This window comes from Manis pentadactyla, chromosome 9 (genome assembly GCF_030020395.1).
Source record: "Manis pentadactyla isolate mManPen7 chromosome 9, mManPen7.hap1, whole genome shotgun sequence".
NCBI lineage: Eukaryota > Metazoa > Chordata > Mammalia > Pholidota > Manidae > Manis > Manis pentadactyla.
Window position 1 is genome coordinate 65,163,466 of NC_080027.1, and position 12,438 is coordinate 65,175,903.

General features: G+C 37.5%; 1 pseudogene; it reads left to right on the forward strand.

Annotated features, from left to right (window-relative positions):
- The first annotated feature begins 9,890 nt into the window (after window positions 1–9,890).
- LOC118929282 (nuclear distribution protein nudE-like 1) lies at window positions 9,891–11,411 on the forward strand (annotated as a pseudogene).
- Window positions 11,412–12,438: the final 1,027 nt, after the last annotated feature.

A 12,438-nucleotide genomic window follows, 5' to 3' on the forward strand; every position in this document is an offset into this window, starting at 1 on the left:
CCTGTAACCTTGATATAATTGATTGTTAGTTCAAGGAGGTTTTCTTTATTGATTATTTCAGATTTCTAGATAGATGATCATGTCATCTGCAAACAAAAAGTTTTATGTCTTCCTTCCATATCCATGTAGTCTTTTCTTTCCTTTCTTTGTCCTACTGCACTAGCTAAAACTTACAGTTTGTTGTGTAGTGTAGTGGTGTAGTGGTATAGTGTTGAAGTGTAGTGGTGAGAGGAGACATCCTCGCCTCATTCCTGATATTAATAGAAAGTTTTGAGTTTCCCACCATTAACTATGATGTTTATTGTATGTCTTTCTAGATATTCTTTATTAAGCAGAAATTCGTTGATTGTGAACCTACACTTTATTCACCTTAAAGTCTATCATTGGGAAGATTTTTTTAAAAATATGAGTTGTTGATCTGGTCTAAAGCCCTTCATCTTTTGTATCAGAACACTGAGGTCCAGATTGTATGACACTTGTCCAAGTACACAGGAGAACCCCAAAACTAGAACCTAGAACTTCCACAAACTTTTTTCTGTTCTATTCTGTGACCACTCTCCATGACATGTCTTCTGTAATCAACCAACATTTATATAGTTGGTACCTACAATGTACCCAGAGCTAGTCTAGTTATTTTGGCATGCAAACAAGCTTAAAAACTAATTTTTTTGACTATATGGAATAACTGGAGAGAACGAAGTTGAGTTAATTTGCATTTCTTGGCTCAAATTTATATGATCCATGAAGACTGAACTGGTCTAAAAATGATCCCAGGTCACTTAGGAAACCCAAATAGGAGGCATTAATAAATTCTCACCAATAAAATTAAGAAAAAGCAAGAGAATTAAAACCAAGAGGGCAGCTATAATGATTCTTGTGGACCTTTCAGATGGTGTTTAAAGTGATATTTTTAATATTTTTAAAAAGTATTCACTGAATTATGTCTTACAATAACAATTCACAGACATTTGCTTATTTCCTGATTTATGAAATTCATGCTGATGGTGTGTGGGACTGCTCTGAAAGTAGCCTAATATCTAGCAAGGACTATGAAATAATCCTTGAATAAATGAAGAATAAATACATTGTTGTTTAGCTTTAATACCAGGGTTAATTGAATTTGTTTGGTTTATATGTATATGTTTACTTCTCTTCAGTACAGGCAGAGAGATGGTACAGAAATGAAAAGGAAAAGATGAAATGATTGGGTCTCTTAACAATTTGACAAGGGTGGAAGACCAGAGAGTTTGGGTCATAATAGCACATGGTGGCACGGAACTTGCAGAGTTTGCCGTTCCCCACGCAATGCTCTTCGTTCATATCTGGTGTTACATTTGTGAATATGTTCACTTAAATGGCAAAAGAGATTATACTAATGGAATTAGCATTGCCAATCATCCAGCTTTAATAAGGGAGATTTTCCTGGATTGTATAAGGGGACCCAATTATTAAATTACATGGGTCCTTAAAAGTGCCAGAATAAAATTGCAGCACCGCTATATGAAAGAAGAGATGCTTCAGAGAGATAGACAGAGGAGAAGGGGCAGAGAGAGGGATATTATCTGCTGTTACTAGCTTTGAAGGGTGCCATGAGTCAGAGAATGTGGGCAGCCTCTATCAACTGGGGAGGCTCCAAACTAATAGCCAGATAGAAAACAAGAACTTCAGTCCTCCAGCCACATGACACTGAATTCTGGCAACTTGAAAATTAAGTCTGAAAACAAATAATCCCCAGAGCCACCAGAAGAAAATGGAGTTCTGCTAAAACCATGATTTCAACCCAATGAAGCCCAGAGAACTAGGTGAGTGATACTGTGCCTGGACTAGTGACCTGTGGAACTATAAGATGATAAGTTTGCTTTGCCATAATCCATTCAATTTTTGGTTATTTTATAAAGCAACAGGAGAAAACTAATACAGCCCTCATAAATTTCTTTTTAGAACCTAAATGCTTCAATTGTCAAACAAACTTTATCAAACTACAGCCCATGGGCCAATTCCGAGCCACGGCCTCCTTTGTATAGCCTGAGAACTAAGAATGATTTTATATTTTTAAGTAGCCAAAAATAAAATTAAAAAGAGTATTTTGTGAAATATGAAATTTCATGAAGTTCAAATGTAAGTGTCTATAAATAAACTTTGATTGGAACACATTCCATATATTTATGTGTAGTCTGGGACTGTTTTCTTGATACAATAGAAGAGTTAAATAGTCATGACAGAAACTTCGTGGCCAGGAAAGCCTAAAATACCATGGAAGAGGTTACTTGCAATTCTTTGTGATCTTTCCCCATTCCTTTCTGTGAGTGCTTGGAGATGCATGGGGGAAACTACATAAGAGAGTGCAAACCCACCTGTGTTTGTAGCCCTCAAAAGTTTCTCATTGTCACTGCACCCCACATTTGGTATTTAGAGATTTATTAAAACTGTCTTGGCTGAATTCTTCTTACCACTTTCTATGGAAGCAGTAGTGTCTGTCTCAGGTAATTAAGTGCTTGGATCATGTTTCTTCCCCTTGGTGCTGTCTCTCCCCAGATCTGGGTTAGATGATTGCCCTCTGACTTCAGCTTCATGTAGGGTTTGAGAAAATCATTCATTTACAGTTTTTATGCAAGAGAGTAATAGCCTTTCCAGTTCTCCACATCTCTGAGCTGAAATCAGATCCATCTTTGAGTCTGAACATATTTGAAGGATATTTTTGTTCAACCAAACTTTAGTAGGAGCACAGACATGAGAAGCACTTTTTATTTCTCCCCAAACTCAAAATAATGATAATAAGAATAACAGAATGTGTTGAGTCAATATGTGCCAATTAATTTAATCAGGAAATGAGTAGCCTTGAGCTTAAAAATAGAATCCTCAGATTCTAGACTAATTTTTGAGAATTTAGATGGGAGGATTTTGAAATTGTCATGTATACCATCAGAAGGTGAAATCGAGGAAGTGTAGCTGTCAAAATTCAATGGAAGCATTAGCAGCAGTTAAACCCTACATAGTAGTTAGCTATTTTAAAATTCACTAGTAAAACAAAACGTTTGGAAATGGTACTGCACCACAGTATTGGGGGATGAGTGGGAATAATATTTATGACTGTGGCTGCATCTGAAAATCACTCTGAAGTACTCACTGCCAAAGGATTTGAGTGAGAATTTTGTGTTTTTATGTTAAGGGGAAGCATACAGATATAATGATTTGAAAATATGGAACTTGAAGAGAAGAATCACTGGGTAATGGTGAACTTTGATATGCTTATGAAGAATAAGTTACTAAGAGTCAATGTTACCACAGAAAAGGGTTGCGGCATACATGGTATCATTGCCCTCACATAAGCTTTCCCATTAGCATCTTTAACCCTTCTTTTGTTGGCATGGAGAAGTGATGACACATTAATTTCGTCAAGAAATAAGGGCTGGGTCAGATTGTGTTTAAGAAATAGAAATATTTCAGAGGGAATTCTAATGGTCTCTCCAGGAAGAGGGGCAGCTTGCTCAACAAAGACAAATCAAGGTCATATTAATTTGACATGCAGCACACACAGTTTGGTATGGACCAAAACTTATAGGTCCAGACTCTTGATATTTGTTAGTGTGCCCTGAGGAAAGTATAGGTGAGTGGAGAAGAATAAGAGTTCATGCTACCTAAATTCATAAGAATTTATAATCTTATAATTTATAAACCTGAATGCCAGTTTAATTACTGTTAATGAGAAATGAAAATACAGCACTGGCTGGTCAATGTACTACCTTCCTGTAGGAAAATCTTCATTGTTGCCCATATTTTAATTGGAATATAATAATAACAATAGTAATTTCTCTCTCATTCATTAAAGCTTTATAAACAAGTGAATATGTCTTAATTTACTTAAATATTTGTAAAATTTAATAGCAACAATCAACAACTACATCAACTACATCAACATAATTCAAGCTTTGAAGTTAGGTTACATAAGGAACCATCTGACTGTGAAATCCATAATTCACATGTAACAGTCTGTTGCACTACAGACGGTGGAAGACTATCAGGCTGGCACAGCAACAGGGACAATTTGGTTCCAAATCAGAATACTGGTTACTAGTAATCTCAGACAAATAAGCTGGAGGTAACTATCTTAACTGAGGTTTCATCTAATGTCTCTGGCAGATCTTCAGTGTACTTGGTTTTCAGTACATAACTGCTTCCTTTGAAACATTTCAGTCTGGTGCAATTCAATGTTGTCAACTTTCAACAGTTCTTTTCATCAGAAGATGAACGCTGTTCTAAGGCAAATACTCTGCATGTATTCATCTGCTTCTTTTTATGTTTCCTAAAACAATCATACTTCTATAGATCACTTTTATTACTGTAGGGCCACAAAGCTAATAAGTTAGCCCAATTATTCAACTGTATAACTCATGACACAATGAGGAAAAGTATATTTCACAAGTCCATATTACCTCTGTTACTAACAAAGCATGTTTAACATAATAAAGTGGTTCACTGTCTAAAATTCTATGATATTAGCACAAGCAGACTGTTAATCTAGAAAAAAGCATCTATGATGGAATCAAAATTACCAACTGTGCTTATTGGATATAATTGTTTCCATCCTAATTAAACCATGCAAAACTAAAATTATATTTAAGAAACATCAATTACATCTTTGCCCTGATTATTTTGATATGCCCCAATTTTGACTATATCTCACTTGAATTTGATGAATAGTTCATGATTAACACAATTTAATCAGACTTTATCAATATGGCTAGTTATTAACATCATTTATAATATTTATTACTGGTAATTTTGATGCTTAGAAGCCAATAATTAATTTCCTCTTTATTTTATGCTTTAGTATTTGTCAAAACTACGTGTTGCTGGGAGTTATTTGATTGTTTAATTATACGGAGGTAGAAGTTTCAGAATACCCCTCTTTGTTCCCCATCAAAATCAAGGCACAGTAATATGCACCTATTACACCTGGTAATCCCATCTCCGACCTGTTTACTGATCTAATTGACTGCCTTTCTATCTCCTGCTAATGAACATTAAGCTCCAGGAGGACAAGGACCATATCTTCCTTCAGCACCTCTTTATGCCAAGGTTTATATTAGTTTCATCAGAATTTTTAAAAATTAACTATCAGAAATTAATAGGTATAAGGCTGAAGGCTTATCTAAGTATATTAAATAATGTACACATTCCAATATTTATTTGCCAAAAATTCACTGCTTTGTCTCACTTTCGCATTATTTTCCACCAAGTAAAACAAAAAAAGAATAATCTTTATGAACCTATCCTAGAATAGAGAATTAGGTGGTCATTCTTTAATACAGTTTCTCAAGGGCTATTTGTATAAATTCCATGTACTATTTGGACAACATGGAAGTGTTTTCCTAAAATCAAAATGTACAATGTTTTTGTCATATTACTCAAAGGATATTTTAGCAGACTCCCAACAAAAATCTCTACTGTATCTCATAATTGTAGTGGTCTTCACAATATTTCAGGAAAAGAAGCTAAGTTAGATTTTTATCTTCCTGAAGTTTAAAGTGAAACATTTTAAACACCAAATTATGTTTTCCTTTTGATGTTTAAGCCTTTGTATAAAATGTTGAACTGTACCTGAAATTTTAACTATACTGTGTAAAAGTAACTGTTGCTTTCTTCTCTGACTGCAAATTATACGCTTGTTTAAGGAAATTTACAAAGGAAGTCCAGTTTAGTTTCCAAGATTTCAATAAATTCAGAGTATTCGAAATAGTATTGATAACACTAAATTAGACATGGACTAGGCTAACTTGGACTACAAGTAGCAAAACTGGGATTCAAATCTGTTTCTATTGGGGTATCAGACAAATCAAAGCAGATAGTGAGAAATACAAACAATATGAAAGCAAAATTTATAAATATGCTTCATTCAGGGATGGCAAGTATTCTCTTTCAATGGGGAAGGACATACTAGATTATAATGGTCTATGGCAGAAAACTAATCTCATATTTATAAAGCAGCTAAAATATGCAGGCAGTGCTCTAGATTCTGAGGGGATAACAATGAAGAAAAGAGATTCTGATCTAATGGAGCTTGCATAATAGTGCATTTCAAGATCCTTTTATTGAAATCTAGGGTTATTTCACAGCCTTAATAAAAGTATTGAGACACTGAAAATGCACATAGTCAACTGACAATTCACACTTTCAATCATTATTTCTAGTTATTCGCATATCTTTGATTTTGACAAGAAGAATGACTTTAAACATATTTATGTTAGTCATTGACTAATTTTAGTTGCAAAGAAAAGAATTTTCTTTGTTTACTGTTGAAGAGTGGAAGGACATATAGAATAACATTGAAAGAAACCAAAATAATTTTTCTGAAAGGCTTTTAAGGAAAATGTTTCTGAAAAACTTCTGTATTCATAAAGTGTATTATTTGAAATAAAAAAAATATAGATGAACCCTCTATAACCCAACTACTATATACATAGTACACTAGCAAGGTGATAAACCTAGGTGGCATTTTTCTATGTTTATTAAATATTTACTATGCATTTTTAACTATTACATATATACACATTTATCTATCTTAAAATTTAGGGTATTTTGGAAGTTTAGTATAAAATAAATGACTGTAAAAACATACTTTATTTATTGACAGAAAGAAAAAGTGGATGTGAGGAAAGGTAGTCACGTGCTCAAGATCACAGAACTAATTAATGAAAGTCCTAGAAGACCGCTCAGTTTCCTCAATCTTTAGTCCCATGATCTCCTTAAATTTTGATTCAATATTTAAATGTATTAAATGTTTGTGTGGCATGCTGTTGTTAATCATATAAATTCCCTCTCAAAGAAATGCAGTAAAAATAAAAGCACACCTTGCATGCCAGCAATAAACACCTCCAAGTGAGCAATTTAGACTTTAATGTGCAAATACCATGGTTTAAAAGTTTCCCTACTCATCTTTCAATAGTAAAGCCAGTGGCATATGACACCTGGGCTCACTGTATTAGGATGTCAGCTCAAAGTATTTAACTCAGCACAGAAGCATTTGTTTATAACACTGATGTCAGGACTTGAATTTTTCAAAAGATAAAAGCAAGTCACAACCACGTAAAGTAATAGCTTTGTATCTGAAGTGATAAAGGCATGTGAAATAATCTTGACAAGGAAGGCTAATATTACTTCTTAAGGTGACTCCTCCAGCAGAAGCCTCGCATAGAGCAGCACGGACGCATTCCACGGGAGACTGAGGACAGGGGCGATGACTCCCCTCAGATCCAGTTCTCTGGAAGCTGCACCGGCTTCAGCATCTAAAACAGGAGCTTCCTTTTTGGAACAAGTAAATAGGTACTACTACTGAGAGTGGCGAGCAGAGATGGTTTTTTACATTTCTTTGAATTCTCTTTTCCTAATAATGTCCTCCTAAAATTAATAATCAAAACTCCTTTCTTATTTTGTTTACCTCTGAACGAACACTGCGACTTGTTTCTTACAGACTTGCAAATGTTTATATGGTAGAGAACCTAAGCTTTGTGATCCAAAGGGGAGGAGAAGCAAAAACATATTCTTTTCTCCGCGAACTTTGGTAAAGTCCTCCCATCATCTAATTTGGAGACCTGAGTGTTGGGAAGAGGGCAGTCATGGCTGAAGTAAGGAGGCCATTGCTATTACTTACATTTTTATTTGAATCCTTAATGAGAAATACATATAATATCTAGCTCAAGAACACTGTGTGTTTGATGTGTTACTGGGCCAAGGGTTGGGGACAGAGACAACAGAACAAGCAAGCAGGAGATACATGAAGAAGACATAGAGAATCAGAATGAAAAACTGGTGCCAGCCACGTTTAAGTCTGGGTTTCTCATCTCTGAGCAGCATGTTGAGGCTCCTGTGGCTGTTGGGGAACAGATGTTCAGACTCAGGCTTTCCAGAGTGCCCCCCAAAACATCCACCCTCAGCAGCACGTGATGCATTTCCTCAGAAATTTATCATTACTCTCTGATCCCTGAATCTGGGCATCTCAAACAAATGCGAGTATCGGCCGCTTCTAGAATCACCATCCACTCCACCTTGGGTATCACCTGCTCATGAAGACCGATTTAACTCCACAGAGTTGACACAAAACCTGGTGTATTGGAGGCTTATGGGGAAGCCATGAGGCCCTGCCCACTGCGCATGTGAGCTCGGCAGGTTGTTTTGTTTACTTCCTTTGAAACGTTTAATTGTCCTTTGAAGAAGTGTCTGGCAAGAAGACATCTGGATTCATATCAGCTATATTCAGCCTGTCTAGCAAAGATGTGCTCAGTGATGTGGTGGGACACTGACCCATGGTAAAGGGTAGATACACTCTTCCTCTTTCTGGAAGAGGCTAGATAACCAGACATAAAGGGCTTGCCAAAGAGTAGGTTTTCTGCATATGCTGGTCCTCAGGACAGCACATAAGGTATCTATGAATACTATATCATTGATAATATAAAATCTATGCTATATAGTGTACATACTACATTATATGTGCTCTAACTTATATATACACACACTATATATAGTCAGTGTATCTATACAGATCTAGTTAGATAGAGAGTATACTGTTTCTAAAGTATCTCCCCTCAGCAATATATACATTACTCCTAGACATCTCCCTCTGCATGAGGACATTTGTTTCCATTTAAATCCCAACTTTCCCCAGTTTAGGAAATGGCATTGCGATCTATCTAGTCAATCCATCCAAAACCTGGAATCCATGCTTAATTCTCTTCTTTTCATCAGCCCCATCAGCTCTGCCTTTAAAATGTATTCCTTCAGTTTACCTGCTTACTTCCACCTCCAGTGCTGCTAGTCTGAACCAGCCTGCCATTATCTCTCACCTGCAGTAGGGAAACAACTTCCTGAGCAGTTTCTCTGCCCCTTGGTTCTTTCCACTACAATCCACCATCCATCCAGAAGCTAATGTAAACGAGATGGTGATATGGCTTTGCTTGAGCCTTTGAATGGCTCCCTTTAGCCACAAGAATAAACACCAGCAGAATTCAGTGGTCTCCAAGTCCTACATTTTCTGGACCCTGCCTCTCTGTGGTGCTTCTCCTTCCACTTTCTTTTTTTTCCCCACTATACTTAACCACACTGGCCTTTTTTCTGCCAATTAAACAGGCCAAGTATATGTTTTGTCAGCTGCCATGAACTTGATGTTCTGTATGCTTGGAACGCTCCTGTCTGAAATCTTTGCATGGCTGCCTCCTTCTCATTGTTCAGTTGTCAATCCAAAGTTTGCATTCACAGAGAGCACCTACCAGTCCCTTTTTCCACATTATTTTCATTGTAGTAGTCATCAGTATTTGAGTTTATCTACTATATTACCTTACTTAGTTCTGATCTTTCCCCTCTTTGAGGGTAGGCAGTTGATGTTCATCATCATTGTATCTCCAGCTATAAAAACATGTTCCACATAATAAGACCCAAAGAGATTCATCTTATATGAACAAGAACAGCTAAACACTGACACTTGTAAGAAGTGGAAAGCCGACTTTTAACCACGGTGGCGCTTCCTTCCCAAGTGGCAACGTGTGCAGGGAAAATTTCGATGGTCAAAACCGAACACTGCGGAGCTTGGGAGCGTCTGTGCACAAGGCCACTGTCAGTCTGACGTTAACGCGGTGGGCCTGACCCTGCCCCTGGCGACACACTTCTCACGACAGCCCCGTGCTGGCATGCTCCGAACCACGCCCCCTGCATCACAGAATGTCTCCTGGGCAACCCCTGATGCGCTGGGGAGGAGCTGGATGCTGAGTGCGCGGAGTGGAGCTCTGAGCTTGGAACTGCGGAGCGGAGCAGTGGCTGAGCTGCTGAGCAGTGGAGCGGAGACGTCTGCCGAGAGGCGCTGAGCGTGCCCTTTTGACAGGCTGGAGACTTTCTTAACTATGGACGTTGAAGATAAACCATATTTTTCTAGTTTAGAGGAGGAAACTGCTTTCTGGAAAGAACTTTCCTTCAAGTATAAACAAAGCTTCCAGGAAACTCAGGATGAGCTACTGGAATTCCAGGAAAGAAGCAGAGAATTAGAAGCAGAGTTGGAGGCACAGTTAGTACTGGCTGAACAAAGAGAGACTTGCAAGCTGATAACCAAAGACTGAAATACGAAGTGGAGGCATTAAAGGAGAAGTTAGAACATCAGCATGCACAAAGTTTCAAGCAGGTCACAATATTAGAGGATGATTTAAATCAGACTCGAGCGGTTAAGGAGCACTTGCAGAAGTACGTGAGACAGCTGGAGCAAGCCAAGGATGACCTGGAGGGCGCACAAAGGGCAACAGTAGTTTCACTGGAAGAGTCTGAACAAAGGCTAGATGAGGCGATCGAAAGAAATGCATATTTAGAAAGTGAACTTGATTAAATGGAATCTTCGTTGGTCTCTGTGCAGAGCTTAAAGGATGAAGTAAGAGAGTTAAAACAAGAACTAGCAGCTCGGGAAAGACAAGAAGTAACCAGAAAGCAAACTCTAGACTCTGAAACGAGGGATTCTGCTGTGCAAGTGTCACAATCACAGGAGTGTGCCAATCACTCCTGTTGCCAAAGGAATGGAAGACAGTTTTCCTTCACCAAAAGATATACCAAACCATTTTGGTATGAGCCCACTAACTCCTCCTGCCAGTACATCGGCACTAAACATGGGGAAGGATCTCTTATGGAAGGTAGTAGGGGCATTGGTATCAAAATTACCAGCTTGTAGGAATTTTTTAGAGTTCCAAGCATCATGAAAATCCTGTATTACAGGGAATGATAACTGGGTTGATAATCGGCTATGGCAAAAAGCTCTGCCAATCAGGGCATTCGCCTTTGTTTAATAAAGGGGCAGTGAACTATTTTGAGCAGCTGCTCCTCCTCCTGGACTGGGCCCCTTGCACTCGTTGTTGGCCCCAGATATGCTGCCTCTCAGTCTGTGTGAACACCCCCGCCTCCAGGTGGGTGCTCCTGCCCTCTCAAAAATCCATAGAGAAGGGGTCAGTTCTGTAAAGCTGCTTATCACACCATATATCATCTTTCTGTGCCTTGTCTACTTTTTTATTTTCCTCCATCATCAATTGTCTGGGTTTACACCACCCAAATAAAGGTGCTTTATCTAAACTTTTTATCTTAAACTCAGGGTCTACTTTCTTAAGAACCTAGGCCAAGACAATTGAAAAGTCCCTTTCCCAATGCCTAAAATTTGTATTCAGAACTTACTACACATTTTCTCTTCTATGAGATCATATACATTGTTATTTACCTTTTTTTCTGTGAAATTTATTGGTTCCACATTGAAAGATTTTTTTGAGGGGAAAAAAATCCATTAGGAACTCTTTCAGCTCTAAGGCATTTAATCTTAGCTGTCTTGCCCATCAGTTCATAAAACTGAGCTGTGAATGACCCTAGCCACTTCTAAGTCATCTCTTTATGCCACAGCAAAAAAAGAAAAAGAAAAATGGCCAGCAACTGTGCTTAATTCTGATGAAAAAATACTAGCAAATATGAATCTCAACATTTGCTTAATTGAGTTGTTATAAATCTTAAAACACTTTTTATAATTAAAAAATTAGTTAAAGAAAACTTAAAGCCATAACAGTGATCTGTAGCAGGTATGTTTTGTTTTCCTTTAATAATAAATGGATTTTCTGCTTTTACTTAGAGTCAAAAAACAAGGTTTGGCTGTCAAAAACACATCAATTTGAAAAATGACAGAAACATGTTATCATTCCTTATTAGAAAGGTTCTCAAGGGGTCATTACACATTTTAATTTTTCACTTAAAAGAGGAGATAGTAATCTTTATGCTTAAAAATCTTATTTAATTATTTTCTTTTAATCTTCATAGAGAACTTATAATCTTTATAAAATCAAATGTTATTCTTCTCCTTTCTAATTATCAATGCCTTTCAAAAAGGCAAATAATGTTAAGTATAAATTATGAGCTTTATAACATATTCTAATCTTTTTCCAAAAGTTGAAAAGTAAACCTTCCATGGTAGAGGACAAATCAATATCAAACTTACACTTTTTAAAATCCTACCAACATTTATGTTGCCAGGCAGCTGCTTCTAGGGAGGTCTCTCCCTGTGTACTACGGGAAACCTCAGTATGGATTGGGGCTGGGGGAGGTTCTTGGCTCTGAACAAGAATTCTTAAACAAGTTGAATGAGTATAGGTGAGGAAGGAATTCATTAAAGGGAGAGTAGAGGTGAATGGCAGCTGCTTTGCTGGCAGCAAAAAGCAAGGAAGAACAGAGGGAGGAAAGGGAAACTCACTGAACCCCTGCTCAGCATAGGGCAAATCCCTTGCCAACTCCTAAAGCCAGGGTCACCTGGCATCCAGTGTCTGCTTGAAATCTGCACTGCATGGGAATTAAGCCCCTATAACCTCAGGATTTGGAGGAGCCACAGAGCACTGGATGGAGTGAGTTCATGTTCTGAGAACTTCCCAAAGGCAAAGAAAG